The 16,261-nt window shown below is 39.4% G+C and overlaps 1 protein-coding gene across 3 annotated transcripts in view; it reads left to right on the top strand.

Moving 5' to 3' along the window:
• The window catches only part of IL1RAPL1 (interleukin 1 receptor accessory protein like 1), a 1,154,051-nt gene that overhangs the window by 410,097 nt on the left and 727,693 nt on the right, over window positions 1-16,261 (top strand). The window lies entirely within an intron of this gene.

Below are 16,261 nucleotides of genomic sequence, written 5' to 3'. Positions count from 1 at the left end.
CAAAACATAAACATATAATAATAATAACTAGTGCTTCTATAGCATTTTCCTTTGTTGATCTCAGAGTGCTTTAAAGAGGGGAGCAGATGTTGTTATGATCTTTCTACAGGTGAGGAAACATTCTGGGCCAAATCCACAGCTGGTCCAGAGAGAGTAAGTGCTTTGCTCAAGAGCATTCAGCAAGTTTATTGATAGAGCTGGGAACAGAATCTGGAGGTTTGGATAAACATCCAAATTTGCTGGTGTTTATCCCCCTGTGACGGGATCCCTGGGGTGCAACCTGGACTGTGGGACTGCTGAGCCCTCTGTCCTTCCAACCTGGGCTGCCTGTGATTCTGTGTCAAGACACATACCTCTGGCAGGTTCTGCACTTACACAGACACACACAACCCAGTTACATGAATGATCTCTCCCGGACACTGATAAACCATCAAAGGGGAGACTCCAGACAATTCCCCTCATCTCCCAAGCCTTGCATCTCAGAATTTTTATGTGTTGCACTGGTCAGAAGCCTAACCAATGTAAGTTCATTAAATTCTCCACTCCCTCAGTGTAGAATGGACACACACTAGCCTTTGTACACTGAGCTGAGATCTCCCAAGCACTTCAACCAAAACACACTGTTTTAGGAAAAATATAAAACAGATTTATTAACTACAGAAAGATAGATTTTAGGTGATTATAAGTAGTAAGCGTAGAGATCAAAGTTGTTTACCTAAGAAATAAAAAATAAATTCACAGTCTAAGTTCTACAAACTAAACAGGATTTGAATCAAGCAGTCTCTCACCCTGACAGATGGTATAAACAGGTTTCAGTTCCTCAATCCACAGATTGCGAGGCTGGGACCCTTTCCCGCATTCAGAGTCTTTGACCTCCAGATGTTTCTTCCAGGTGTTGAGTTGAGAGGAGGGGGGAGAGAGAAACCAAGTGATCATGACACTCCCCCTCTTTTATATTTTCTTCCAGCTTTCTGGAAAGATCTTTGCTTGGACGTGGTTAGTCCACCCCCATAGTGTAAATACTTCCTCTGAGAAGTCTCTAGGATACTGGCTTCTTTTCTTGATGGGTGTTGATGAACCTTTAATGCTATCTGTCTACTCCATTGTTGTACTTGAAAGGCTGTTGCATGTGTTCCCAACCTCACAACATATTTCAGTAACATATACAGCAAAACTTCATAACCTCACATATAATGATAGTACACACAAGCCAACAAGATATTAATGTTCAACAAGTCAAGACTTTTAAAATGATACCTCATAAGGCATACTTTGGACAAAACATATCATAATCATATCACCATGGTGAATATGGAAATTCCCACCAGCCCAATGTACCTTCAGCAATTCCATAATTAGGACTTGAAACTTTAAACAAAAAAAATGTGAAAACATGTTTATTGGTAACAAATCCACCACTTGCACTGCATTATTAACTTATAGTTGCTTGTTTGTGATGAGGCACTGCAATATAGTGCATGTTATACAATGTCCTGAGCTCTCTGCATTTTCTACAGATAAGTGCAACATACTGAACTAAGGAGGAGTATTGGGTTTTTTGTCCATTTTCTTAGTTTCTTTCTCGCCATAAATATTATTGAGGTTTCTGTCTTTTTCTCTCTCCTCCTGTGTTGCTCATATAGACCAATAAATATATTGTTCCACATTGGAATAGTTACTTAGGCAGTAAACCCATTTGGGCTTCTTCTTGTTCTGTGTTTAGACAGTGCCTAGCAGAATGGGATTCTAATCAAATAATACGTGACAATAATTGTCAAAGACACTATGTTTTGAGGTGAGAGAGAAATGAACCTGTAAGATGCAACCAGTTTCTGAAATCTTTGCTTTATTTTTAAGAGTATACACAGATATATTGGGCTATTATCCATCAAAATTATTTTCTGAATAGCCAGTTGCACTATTACTATCTGCTAATCAAGCTGGGGACTCTCAAACAAAACAAAACAAACCGCAGTGGAAGCAGTAGTCTTGCTGAGATATCAGGATATGTGAAGAACTGGTGTTTTCCTCTGGTGTCTTATTTTAGAGCTTTTCCATGGCAGGCACATTTTAATCAATATATTGTTAAATCCATTGGCTTTCCATCTGCTGAATGATTCATGGGGATAAGTTACATATAATGTACTCCCTAACACACTTGAATGAAGACTTTGGCTATTAAAGGGAGGCAGAACATGGGATTCACTGGCGATCCATTACAAATCAAGTAAAATAATACTATAACTCTGAATGATTACATTTTTGATAGAAGACTGTCAGCTGGATCAGTATGTGTTTGAAAAATCTGTGCATCTCATAAGCAAAGAAAATTGCACTGATCATCTCTTGCTGCTGGAAGTTATTGTCCTGTTCCTCTATAAAAGAGGTAAAGTTCTTACCACTGCAGGGAAAAAATACTCTGGAAAACATGAATAACAAGTACCATCTTGGGGCTTGGTTGTGGATACATCTCAGAGTATATTAGGAATTTCCCATTTGCAGTGGAAGTGAAAGAACAGCTCTGCTTCACTTTTTGGATCTCTTCCATCGTACTCCAGAGACTATATATTTGTATCATAAGGTGCCCCTGACAACATGTATTAGTTTCTGGTGTAGTATAGACAAGACTCTGCATCAGCAGTGTTAAGCATTGTACTGTTTGTGGTGTACAAAGTCAAAAGAAATAAAGATTTAGCTTTTTACTCAGTGTTCTTTGTGGCAGTTACAAAAACAAGAAAGGAAAGAGCACACATTGCATTTATCATGTAAGGAAATAATAGAGAAAGTTAATATGCAAGAAAAGAAAGAAGAATTGCAATCCTAAAAGTCTCACAAGCAGTTGGCAGTTCATGACGTCTGTCTATCTCCCAAAAGACAAGAAAATATGCACCAAAGCAACTGCGTGGCAAACTGCCAAAGGGAGTGTTGTTCAAAAGGATAGAAGCCATCACAAGATACTCGCTGATTTAGTCTTTGACAGGTTGGCATCTCAGCATTCTCCACTGTATGAGATATTATATGTTGACTTCAGCATGGGAGCACTGAAATTGGGGCATGACTACACATTTCATTACATTCTCTGATTTTTCAGGTCCTTATGAGAACAACGTTGATTTTTTTTTTACCTGCATGTAATAAAAGTCTAACATAAAGTTATGTCTTGAATAATCATTTCAGCCTGATACATTTTTACAATCAAAAAGCAGTGATTGGACCCAGGAACTCTTGATTCTTCCATACTGGCAATATAATTGGATTCAAAACAACAGTAAAATTGTTTTCCTAACCAGTCAACCATTTTTTTGTACACTAGCCATGAGAAGGTTGTGAAAAGCAATGTAACACTTGATGGAGCACAGTGGCAGGAGTAGCAGCTTATAGATCAGCCCTTTTGCCTGATGCTTGTAATTTAAATTCACAGATAAGGGGCAAAGTTGTAAAATACTAATATTTAGGACAAGCACAAACTAGCAACTTCCAAGTATAAAGATAAAGGAAAAAGAGCCACAAAAAATAGGAAAGGAAGAGCAACATTTTGGAGATATGCTGAAACAGTAAGGGGACAAACAACAAACAAAGATGTAACCTTTTGATAATAATGATGCTTATAGCTTTCAGAAATGTTCGTCATTAACTAAATATATTTGTGTTTCTTTGTTTTCAAACTTGAAAGGGACTCCATCAACTTGGAAACATACTTCTATCAGTATTTTCTGTAAAAGTGCACCCTAAGATTGCTCTAACTGAAAGGGATTAATGATTTAAATGTTTCTTTTAAAATTGTTAATTTGTTTGTGCATTTGACAGCAGTCCATGTATAGTCAGTTTCACTGTTTTCTTCATGGTACATGCCCTTGCCAAGTTCTGCCAGAAGGAGTTTACCAGTAGCACCAGCAGCAGTAAAGCAGAAAGCAAAAAAGTAACTGGGAGGAGAGGGAACAGAAAGAAAGTAGTGAAGGGATGGGCCCAAGTAAGTGCGGGTTTGCTCTCGGGCCTCCTCAAAAGACCATTTTCTAAGCATCAACAATGGAACTATAAAATTATAACTATAAATTTATGTTGCGCTTTTGTTTAAGGATTTTTTTTATTTGGAAATTGATACATTTTCCTCCTTCTAGCCCTGTGATCTATTACCTCAGTGATTCTGGAGGAAGCTGTTTATCAGGGAGATAGCTTTTGGCCATAGAGGAAGAGTTTACAACTACAGAGATAACATACCCAAAGTAAGGGAACATTGAAAGGGGAGCAGGAGAGAGAGACATGAAGGAGGGACTGAAAAAAAAAGGTGAGGAGAGGGGGAAATGTAAGGAAAATGGGAGAAATTAAAGAGGAAAGGCCAAAGAAGGTTGTGTGGAAATGTGGAGAAGAAACAGAGGACAGAGGAGGGAATCACAGACGTGATCTGAAATTGTTGAATTCCCCACATATGTAAAAGTGTTGAGATGTCATAACCTAGTCCCAGATTTGGACCTTAGTGTCCAAAATATGGGGGTTAGCGTGAAAACCTCCAAGCTTAGTTACCAGCTTGGACCTGGTAAAGCTGCCACCACCCAAAAAATTAGAGTGTTTTGGGGCACTCTGGTCCCCCCCAAAAACCTTCCCTGGGGACCCCAAGACCCAAATCCCTTGAGTCTCACAACAAAGGGAAATAAACCTTTTCCCTTCCCCCCTCCAGGTGTTCCTGGAGAGATACACAGAAGCAAACTCCGTGAATCTAAACAGAGGGAGTCCACCCTCTCTATTTCCAGTCCTGGAAACACAAGCACTTCCCTCTTCACCCAGAGGGAATGCAAAGTCAGGCTAGTAAATCTAACACACACAGATTTCCCCCTGACTTCTTCCTCCCACCAATTCCCTGGTGAGCTGCGGACTCAATTCCCTGGAGTTCCCCACTAAAGAAAAACTCCAACAGGTCTTAAAAGAAAGCTTTATATAAAAAGAAAGAAAAATACATAAAAATGGTCTCTCTGTATTAAGGTGACAAATACAGGGTCATTTGCTTAAAAGAATATTGAATAAACAGCCTTATTCAAAAAGAATACAATTCAAAGCACTCCAGCAACTATAGACATGTAAATACAAAAGAAAAAAACCAATAACCCCTATTGTTTTTATGATCTCTGTACTTACAACTTGGAAACAGAAGATTAGAAAGCAGGAAATAGAAACCCCCTCATAGCCGAGAGAGTGCAGGCAGAAGACCCAGAACAAAGGACTCACACACAAAAAACCCTCCACCCAGAGTTGAAAAAATCCTGTTTCCTGATTGGTCCTCTGGTCAGGTGCTTCAGATACTTATTTCCAGGTGAAAGAGATGTTAACCCTTAGCTATCTGTTTATGACATGAGGGAATAAATACAATGAAATTAAAACCTTGCTGTTTTGTTTTACTGTAGCTCTTTGGTTGAAGGTTGGCTAAAAGTGCAAAGAATTTTGGGATATTGAGTACTAAGGATTCTAGGACAAGAGGTTATGAGAGAAAAAAGGTGGTGGTTTTGGTGTGGTGGCTGATCAAAGGCTGAGAATCTCTGATGTAGATTGAGAACTTGTATAGTTCAAATGGATCTAAATTATTCATGGCCAGACACCAAAAGTTTGTAATATACCTCCAAAAGTTTAAATGCTTACTGGACTAGAAATCACAACTAAATAAGGCTTTCTCTTGATATTTCCTGTACTATGTTTCCTGGGTTGCCAGGGTCAGATATAGTGTCAGCACTTTACTTGACATGCAAACAAATTTGTGCAGGCAAAATTTGCGCACTCTGCTACAAATTAAATCTATATTCTTTATTCAGTCTTGAGGCAGAACTTCTACTGAGATCTCTTCCAAACTTAGACTGGGAGCAATTATATGATCCTTAAATTGTAAGTTAAGGAAATGTCTTCAGAACACAGCCTCCAGGCATTTTCTTTAATCTATTAGAGGGAACTCCAAATGCATTTTAAGTATATGTATGATACAACTGCACTACTAGATTTTTTTTAAAGATCTCTGAAGAGAGCATTCAAGATAATTTAAGATTTGAATTGTTTCTGTCTTTGCAAAAATATGAAATTAATTAAATGAAAAAAAAAACTTGTCTTTTTTCACCATTCTGTACTTTTAGGGCCTTTCAAATAAAGAACCAAACAAACAAACCAACAAAAAAAAACAAGTGACCCAACTATTTTAGCCCTCTGATGATCCTGTAGAAGAGGGGGAGAAATGTACTGCTTTTCTTTCACAAAACTTTAAATTTAGGAAGAAGTACCAGGATATTCTACATTGAAGCCTAATGGCTTTAAGACGTTTCAATTTTCTTTGCTAATCCTGGACTATCACAATTCACTGAAGTACTATGATGGCTTTGCTAATGAAGCAGAAATAACAACCCCCAAATCTCATTCTTTAAGCCAAGAAAGGATCATGGAATATTTTTATACAGAAATTGCTTTGAAATGTGTTTGGTCTTGTTCTCTGGCCCTTAAAATATTGAATGCTGCAGAGAAATGGTATCTCAGGGGACAGCTGCAAGTCATACTTGAAGTATTTTTCAGTTCGTGAAGCAAAAGAATTGCTATGCTAACAAAGTGAGAACTTGTAACTATTTTTGTATTACTAAATGAACTTGAATTTTCAACATTTCATCTTTTCAAAATGATGGTATTAGTTTTCAGTCACTTTAATATGTTTTAAATTAATCATGGGAACTATGCTTGAAATAACTGAAGGTCAATAAGGATTTATAATTTTTCTGTCTCATAAAAAATCCTCAGTAACAATAACAATGAGAGAGATGGTTTCTGATTTGGCTCTGTCATTTCTGGTATAGTTCAACTAAATTTTGAATTTTTTTCAACTACTTATTTTTTTAAAGGAAGATTCTAATATCCTTACTCACATTGAGCAGTGCATTTCTTGGTTAATGGTCCCATTGCTTTCAATGAGACTATTAAAGAGAAAATTACTACTCAAAGGCTCAGTTATTTTCAAATGCACTAAAAGGAGGGTATGGACAGATGTTTGGCTGCATGTGTGTGTGTGTGTTTTCCCGTGTGCTGTTTCAGCTTTGCACAGATAGTTTGGCACAGCAGATCTTGAGCGAACAGCCCAATGACCACAAGATTCTTTAAGGTACGAAGGCACCCGCCAGGTTTATTTTTGATAAAGCACGGTAATAGCACTTTGCAGACTTTGCGAGGATACTAAAATATGTATGCCTGTGACAATGGATGCAGCTTAGTCAGTGGCGGGACTTTCCACTGCCCCCTAGGCTGGTCAAGATACTCCCTCTGAGATACATTTTTATACCCCCATATAAACAAGCTACGTACTCAGACTGACCTTATCTTAAAACCAGTTCGCTTTCTTGCTCTCACTACTGCAATAATTCTTAGGTTCCAAAGCCAGAAGAGATCGCTCTGATTATCTAATTTGACCTCCTGTATAACATAGGCCATAGAACTTCTCCAAACTAATTCCTAGAGCACGGGTCTCAAACTCAATTTACCTTAGGGCCAGTGCCAGTCCTCAAATCCTCCCAGTGGGCCAATAATGTCACTGAAGATGGTATTCAGAAAAGAAATAATAAAACTGTCATACAGATTTATACAGTTCTTCATCTCCCATAGAATTTTCTGTATTTCCTAGCTTCTGATTTGTATTCCTTAGTATCAACTTGTCCTTTCTTCCATATGTTGTATAGTATTATTATTTTATATGTTATAGCTACATTCACTTCTCTTCTAAACCAGGGTTTTTGTTCTGTTTTTTTTTAAACCAGTATGGCTGCCTTTGTTGATTGTGGGAGTTTGGCTTTTCTGGTATCTAAGGTGTTCTTAAACAATTCCCAAACATCATTCACATTTTTGTGATTACATACTTCCTCCCAACTGATTTGGCTCATAATTGTTTTCAGCTTTGAGAAACTGGTCCTTTTAAAGCACTATCTATCTATAAATCTATAAATCTAGATACATAGTGCTTTAAAATAATATATATATCTATATCACTGATATGGATTTTATTCTGTCTGTACATTTTAAATGTGATCAAGTCATAAACACTTGTACCTAAGTCACATTTAATTTTAAATTCTGTGATCAGTTTGTCTGTATCTGTCAAGACGAGTTCTAATATAGAATTCCCCTATGTTGGATGTGACACTTTTCGAGTTAGGAAATTGTCATCTATAATATTTAGAAATGTCAGCGATGTTTTAGTGCTGGCAGCAGGAGACCTCCAGCACATGTCACTCAAACTGAAGTCCCCTGTGGTCACACAGCCTTTTTTCCTACACGTTATAGATAGTTGCATAAGAAACCTGTCGTGTAGTGTGATATGGTGACCTTTGGCAGACACCAAGTATTACCCCATCTTGGGCTTCATCTGTTAGGACATAGATCCATAAGCATTGAAGCTCATTTTCTTCTCAGTTATTGATGACTCAGAAATAGGTTATGCCATTTTCAATATAAAGTGGCACACCCCATTGTAACCATTGATTTTAACGTTCCAACCATGGGACTCATCCAGCCAAGTTTCAATAATACCAGCTCAATCAAATCTATGCTCATAAATGAGCAATCCCAATTCCTCTTGTTTGTTACCCGGGCTCCCATTAGAAAGATCCAGAACCTCACTCCTCACCTGCTTAGAAACCTTCTAATTTCCAGCATAAATTGTTCAGAGTCACTTTATAACTATTTGTTCTTTTGCCAACATTGTCTTTTAGCTTAAATAGCTCTGCTATTTTCCGGATCGGCAGGTAGCGATCAATCTGTTGGGGATCAATGTATCGCATCTCGTGAAGATGCGATACATTAATCCCCTAACGCGCTCCCTATCGAATCCAGAACTCCACCAGGGCGAGAGGTGGAAACGGCGTCATCGAGGGAGCAGCAGCCATCGATCCCACACCATGAGGACACAAAGTAAGTCAATCTAAGTCGATCTAATATATGTTGATTTCAACTACACTATCCTCGTAGCTGAAGTTACGTATCTTAGATCGATCCCCACCCCCCGCAGTGTGGACCAGGCCTTAGTGTCATTTCATAAAATAGGTTCTCAGTTCCCCTGATCATCCTAGTCATCCTTCTCTGAACATGCCCAAGTTTGAGTTCAGCTTTCTTGAACACGAGTGACCAGAATTATACATAGTATTCTCAGTGAGGTCGTATCAGTGACTAATACAATGGTATTAATATTTCTTTGCCTGTACTGGAAACATCTCAGCTGATACATTCTAGGATTACATTTGTCTTTTTTCATGGCTGAATCAAAAATCTACAGAAAGGATATAATTCTCTTTGAAAATAAGTAGTTTAATAATTTATATAGAATGCTCCAACATTTCTGTAGAACCCTTATGAGGGTATCATACTAAATTGATAGGATATTTCCATAGATGTGAATCTCCAGATGAGAGTGAGTAACTCACTGCTTCTGCTAGTTATTTTCTGATTACCATTTACATGTTAATCCTGCTTAATCCTCATTATGGATTAGATTATGACTATATGTTCTGTCGTGAGATTAAACAGGTTCCCACTACAGTGAGGGAGTAAACCAAGGTAGCTCTATCTCTGATATGACTAAACTTCCCAATATGATGTGGTGAGGGCGTGCGAGGGAGAACCAAGTCAAGACTCCGCCCACTTCCTGGCCCCTATGTGTGGCAGGGGACATACCTGGCACAAATATGTTCCATCTTATATTTATCTGCAGCTCTCTAAGTACATTTCCCAGACCTGATGAAGTGCTCTGTGTGAGCTTGAAAGCTTGTTTCTCTCACCGCAGTTTGGTCCAAGAAAAGATATTTCCTCTCCCACCTTGGCTTTTATTAGGCAGGTCACTGTGATAATAGCAGATCTTGTGTCTTATAAATATTAAGCACCAACAATTCCTATGTTTAAAATTGTGCTGGACTCAAAAAAATGAGGACATTCAAAGCTAAGTCTCAAGTTGACACTTCAGCTGTGCATTTATCTATTTAAATTTTTTTTTCCTCACATTATTAGCCTTGTGATGAGATACAAGTCTTGTTTCTACGCATGTCCCAGGGGGACGGCAATCATAAACTCTTATGCCAGCCTACTTCAATACAATGCAAACAATCAATACAGAAGATTCAGTCTATGAAACAGCAGCCAGCCAACAACACTGAAAAAATACAGTTTCAGCTCATTTAACATTGACCAAGATTTTTAAAAAAAGGGCTTGCATTGCACTGAGAATTAAGCAATGTTCAGTGTCCTTAATACAAATTTATCCTCTAAAGAAAAATTCAAGTTACAATTAAAATTGAATGAAGGACAGAATTCATTATTAGATCATATTTCTTGTTAGATTGCAAACATTTAGGAGTAGGGATTATGTTGTTTTAAGTGAGGCACAATAATGGAAAATGTGTTACGCTTGCTATTTTGAACTTCTTGGCTTTTGTCAGTCACTATTTAAAGATGATTTTTCAAGCATATATCCAGTTATCCTCTGGTTAACCATTGCATGTTAGCAGTGCTAGTACAGCTACAATCATCACAGGATTTACATCAGAATAAAAGAACTTCTTACATGAAAGGCTCTTTATCTAAGAGACCAGAGGTTTGTGAATTTAGATCTAGATTACCTGCAACATAGACACTAATAGCGCTTTCAGATTTTGCATTTGAATAACAGAGAAGGTGCTTATCATTATTATCAGATTGACCACCAGCAACCATCTTACCTCTGTTTCCCTGTAGGTATAGTTTAATTCAATGAGAAAGGCCCTAAGGGGAAGATATTGCCTAAACTGAACAAAAATACAATTTCTCTTTAGATCCTATGTATTGGGATTGCATATAGGCCCAGATACTCAGCTGTATTGGGATTGCTTTACACAGTCCTAGAACTGGCATAGCTGGCCATAGGAGTGTCACTTTTGGGTGGAGAGATAGTCTAATGGCATAGAGCCCCGTACACCACCATCTTCCCTGTGGCTGGCATGACTGGAGGAAAAGGTGCTTGATGGGTCTAAAAGCAATCATTCCACCCCCTATTCTTGATATACACTCCGTGGCCAAAACCAAAAACTCCACCAGCCAACTGAGATTACACTGCTTCAGGTTTGCTTAAATTAAAGAGAGAGAAATAGAGAGTGAGAGAGGGAGCACTGATGCTCTATCATTGCAAAAAAGTTGCAAGAAATCGGACATCTTCTGAAGTAACAGAACAAAGCAAGGCTACATTTTATAAGCAGAATGCTGAAAACTTACACAGGAAACCTTCTTTAAAGTGTTTTCATCTTTATCTGCCCATAGAAGAATTAAGTAATCACAAAGGCTTCATTTGCATGGTAGAGGAAGCATGGTTAACATTTTAAGACAGAGCTGCTAAGTGCAAGAGCACCATCTATTGGCTTTCAAGGAGTGGCACTGACCATGGCCAATCGCAGCCGGTGCTGAACATCTGGAAATGGGAAAGGTGAATAAGGCAGAGGAGAAGAGGAATATAAAACAGGTTTTAATTAAATGTTAATCATAGACTGTCGGATGACATTTCTTACAGGCATTCATGCTGGAAGTACAGCTGTATGCACTTAAATTAGTCCATAGTGAGCATTCAAAATCAAGACATTAAATTAGTACAATAAATATTATGTCTTTTTCTAAACCTGGGAATATCCTGATTGTTTTTATTCTATATAAAAACAATTCTTAACAAATAATTATATTAAAAATATCCTGTCATGGAAGATGGGCGGAAAGCTCTTCTATCCAATGTTACTATAACATTCAAGATGGTGGCATCAAAATTCCTTGGCTTCACATCACTAACTTAAAAGAATAATAATTTGTAAAGAATGATGCTGAATACAGGTAATGTTGTACAAGTGTAACTTTATTAAGCCCTATAAACTGCTCTGCTCATTTGGCTGAGCTGTTTCAGGCTAATTCCCCACATTTCCTGTTTCCCTGGTCTGTCAATAACAGTCCCTCCAGGGAACCTGGGTGCTCACACTCCAGTTCCACTTTTCTAAAAAGTTACCAGCATTTTAATAAAATTATTCTGAGGCTGATGAATGGGAGGAAGAGATAGAAAGATAATATGTTAGACCTTGCAGAGGGCTTAATGTGTCACTTTTCTTCATGTGTTAAAGAAGAACAGGAGTACTTGTGGCACCTTAGAGACTATCAAATTTATTTCAGCATGAGCTTTCATGAGCTACAGCTCACTTCTTCGGAAGCACAGAGCTCACGAAAGCTCATGCTGAAATTAATTTGTTAGTCTCTAAGGTGCCACAAGTACTCCTGTTCTTTTTGCGGTTACAGACTAACATGGCTGCTACTCTGAAACCTATTAAAGAAGAGTTATTAATAGGCTGGGATTACATTTTTATTGGTAAGCATTGATTTCACCTTACACACACAAACTGGCAAAAACAAATTCCAACAATAATAATAGAAATCTACAGATAGGCCAAAAAAAATGCTGCTTGAGAAGTTATCAGAGCTTGATTATTGGATATTTATATTCTTTGACATATGACATTGACCATTTGTTATAACTGTTGTAAAGCTTCAGCTTTTTGCATTTCAGCATCTGTCATTAAATAATTATTGTCTGACCACCTCCTTTTGTCTGACCCGGCCCATAATTTCCTGAAAGTGTGAAAGTTTAATTTTTTAAAATAAATAAATAAAATGATAAAAACCCATAATTTTGCACCACTGTGAAAGTTTACTTGGATGAAAAGAGGAAAGATACTTAAAAATAAACATTTATATTGAAATTATACCAAAAATAAAAATTGAGTTCTGCCAACCTATTTATACTGCATATGTGGCATATTTCCCAACCAGGCAATTCATAACAGAATGCAGCCATCAGCATATTTTTAAATACATGTGCAGGATTCCTATAATAATGAAGTCATATTTTTATAGAACATTATAAGCATAAATCTGTTCTTAAGCAAAACTGCAATTCATATGTATACTGAAACAATCTGAGACTTGAGCTCTACTTAAAAGTATATAGTGAAATATTGTGTGTTCATGCATGCACTGAAACCTATTTATTGTGAACTCATATACAGTAACTCCTCACTTAACGTTGTAGTTATGTTCCTGAAAAATGTGATTTTAAGTGAAACGATGTTAAGCAAATCCAATTTCTCCATAAGAATTAATGTAAATGGGAGAAGGTGTTAGGTTCCAGGGAATATATATATACACACACAGTATAAGTTTTAAACAAACAATTTAATACTGGTACACAGTGATGATAATTCTGAAGCTTGGTTGAGGTGGAGGAGTCAGAGGGTGGGATATTTTCCAGGGACTGCCTTACTGCTAAATGATGAACTAACAATTGGCTGAGCCCTCAAGGGTTAACTCTTACAGTCTACAAGGCAGCAGGAATGGAGGGAGAGGAGAGAGCATCGCAGACAGAGACAGAGACACACACTGTGTGTGTGAGAGAGAGATGCACATTTCCCCTTTAAGTACACTGCCTTGTTAATTAGATCAGCTTGCTGAGACTTCAGCTGCTGCTGCCAGCAAGCTCCCTCTGTCCTGAGCCCTGTTATGTGTCCCCCCTGCTCTATGGCAGATGGGGTAAGTGAGGTGCAGGAGCAGGGGGGACACTCTGACAGCCTCCCTCTTCCTCCCCTTCCCCCCCCACAGCAAGCAGGAGTCTCGGGAAGCAGCTCCAAGGCAGAGGGCAGGAGCAGCACATGGCAGTGGGGGGAGGGACAGCTGCAATTGCTAGCCTGCTGGGCAGCTGCTGCACAGGGAACTTAGGGGAGTGGGGAGCTGATGGGGGGGCTGCCGGTCCACCCTGGTTCCAAGCCCCCACCAGCTAACTCCAATGGGCTGCTGTTCCTGCAAGCAGTGGACAAAGTAGGCGGCTGCCAAACAATGTTAGAAGGGAACATTGAATAACTTTAAAAAAGCATGTTCCCTAATTGATCAGCAATGTAACAATGAAACAATGTTAAACAGGATGACTTTAAGCGAGGAGTTACAGTATAATTAAACTCTACTTTGAATGAAGTAGAATTCAAGTTACAAATTGTTACATGTTATAACATGTAACAATTTGTAACTTGTATATGTATATATATTTAATCATGGTGGTTTTGTATATTTTTGGTATTGTATAAATAAAAGATAAAATGGGAAATATTTTTACTTTTACCTCATGTCACAAGTCTGTCATCAGTGGAGCATCTCACAACACAAGTTCCCTTTGATATTACAGCAGTCATTCAGTGTTAAACTCAAGATGGCTACCTTGGCTTTAAATTCCACATCTAGCACAACCAAAAGGAGCAGTTAGAGGTAGACTCCTGACATGACTTGGCTTTTGCATTAAGACAGTAATAATCCTTTCTCTCATCTGCTGTCTCTACCCAGAATGGTACCCCAGAAGCAGCCAGCTCTTTTTCATGTTGTCTGATGGCCCCTGACTGACTGCCTAGCCCTTCTAACTACTGGAGCAGCTGAGACTGGGTGGCATCTCTAGTCAGCTTTTGGAGGTCTAAACTTCTGTCTTCCTCCCAAAAGGACACCTTCTTCAGGCAGGATACAACAGGGTGGCAAGGTCTCCAGCAAGATGCATCAAACACTTTGTGGTACACACCATCATATCTCAGTTCCTGTTCTGTTCTGTGTGAATGTTTGTGTGTGTGCGATCCTAACACCATCTTAATACTGATAAATTTAGTTTGTGCTTTAGAATATTTGATGGTGAGTTAGATTTTCTCTTTAATGTGTTTAAGATGTTGATCTGGTCACTTCTGTCAATGTCAGATGAGTTTTGAATGCCAGGGTTTGATGTACTTGAGTAATTTTTTAACTAAGACAGTTAATTGTACACTAGGTAAGGGAAAATGTTCAAATACACAAATAACCCATTGAGATGGCCAAACTATTTCAGAAAATAGAAAGTAAACCTAAACCTCAGAATTTCACAATCTGCCATAAATGGATTGGATGGCTTTAATATTTAAATAGTCTTTTATTTCTCAAGTTATTAAACTGTTGAGAACCTGAATGGTTCAGGTTATCAGTGATGCAAAAGGGAGGATATTTAGACTTCCTGTTCAAAGCTAACCCTGTAAAATGACTTAGCAGCCTTAGACCATTCCTTATGGACATGCATCCACATAATGAAAGCTAAAATCACAATTGGCCTCTTAGTTGGCTGTCTCAGCAGAGAAAAAGTATGGACATTGAGCTAGTCTGTCATTTCTAGGGGCGGGCAGGTGGTTTCTGCAGGTCCAGTTTAAAACATCTTGGCAAGAATGCCTTTTCTGCACTGCCACTTCTGTATCTTGGAAAGGACTTAAGTCTCCAGAGCTGTCAGTCCAGCAACTTTTATGAGCACTGCATTCACATTAAAACTCAAAATATAGAAACAAAAGAAAAACAATATATTCATAGAAATGTAGGCTGGATGGAACCTGGAAAGGTGATCAAATCAAATCCCTACACTAGGGCAGGCAAACTTTTTGGCCTGAGAGCCGCATTGAGTTTCCAGAATTGTTTGGAGGGCTGGTTAGCGGAGGCTGTGCCTCCCTAAACAGCCAGGCATGGCCCGGACCAGCCCCCTTTCCAACCCCTCCTGCTTCTCACCCCCTCATGCCCCCCCAGGCCTCCTGCCCCATCCAACCCCCTGTTCCCTGTTTCTGACTGCCGCCGTAATCCCCACCCCGACTGTCCCCTGCCACACATCCAGCCCCTCCTCTCATTCCTGATAGCTCCCTCAGGGATCCCTTCCCCATCTAATCACCCCTTCTCCCTGTCCCCTGACCACCCCATGCCCCTGATTGCCCCCTGCCGCCAATCCAACCCCTCCTCTCATTCCTGACTGCCCCCCCCGGACACCTGCCCCATCTAAACACCCCTTCTCCCTGACCGCCCCTGGAACCTCTGCCCCTGACTATCCCCCCATCTCCCCATCCAACCCCCCTTCCTTCCTGACTGCCCCCTGGAGACCCCTGCCTCCATTCACACCCCTGCCCCCTGACCACCACCCCAAACTCCACTGCCCTCTATCCAATCCCCGTTGCTCCCTTCCCATTTACCATGCTGCCTGAAGCACCAGTGGCTGGCGGCACTACAGCCGCGCCACCCAGAGCACCATGACAGGCAGCCACGCCACCTAGCTGGAGCCAGCCACGCCACCGTGCAGCACAGGGTCAGGCCTAGGTTTTGCATCTACGCTGCCACAGGTGCTCACAGCCCCACTGCCCAGAGCATTGCGCCGTGGGTGGAGCAAGCTGAGGCT

The sequence above is a fragment of the Gopherus flavomarginatus genome, chromosome 1 (genome assembly GCF_025201925.1).
Source record: "Gopherus flavomarginatus isolate rGopFla2 chromosome 1, rGopFla2.mat.asm, whole genome shotgun sequence".
NCBI classification, from domain to species: Eukaryota; Metazoa; Chordata; order Testudines; family Testudinidae; genus Gopherus; species Gopherus flavomarginatus.
This window is presented reverse-complemented; position numbering and strand designations above follow the sequence as displayed.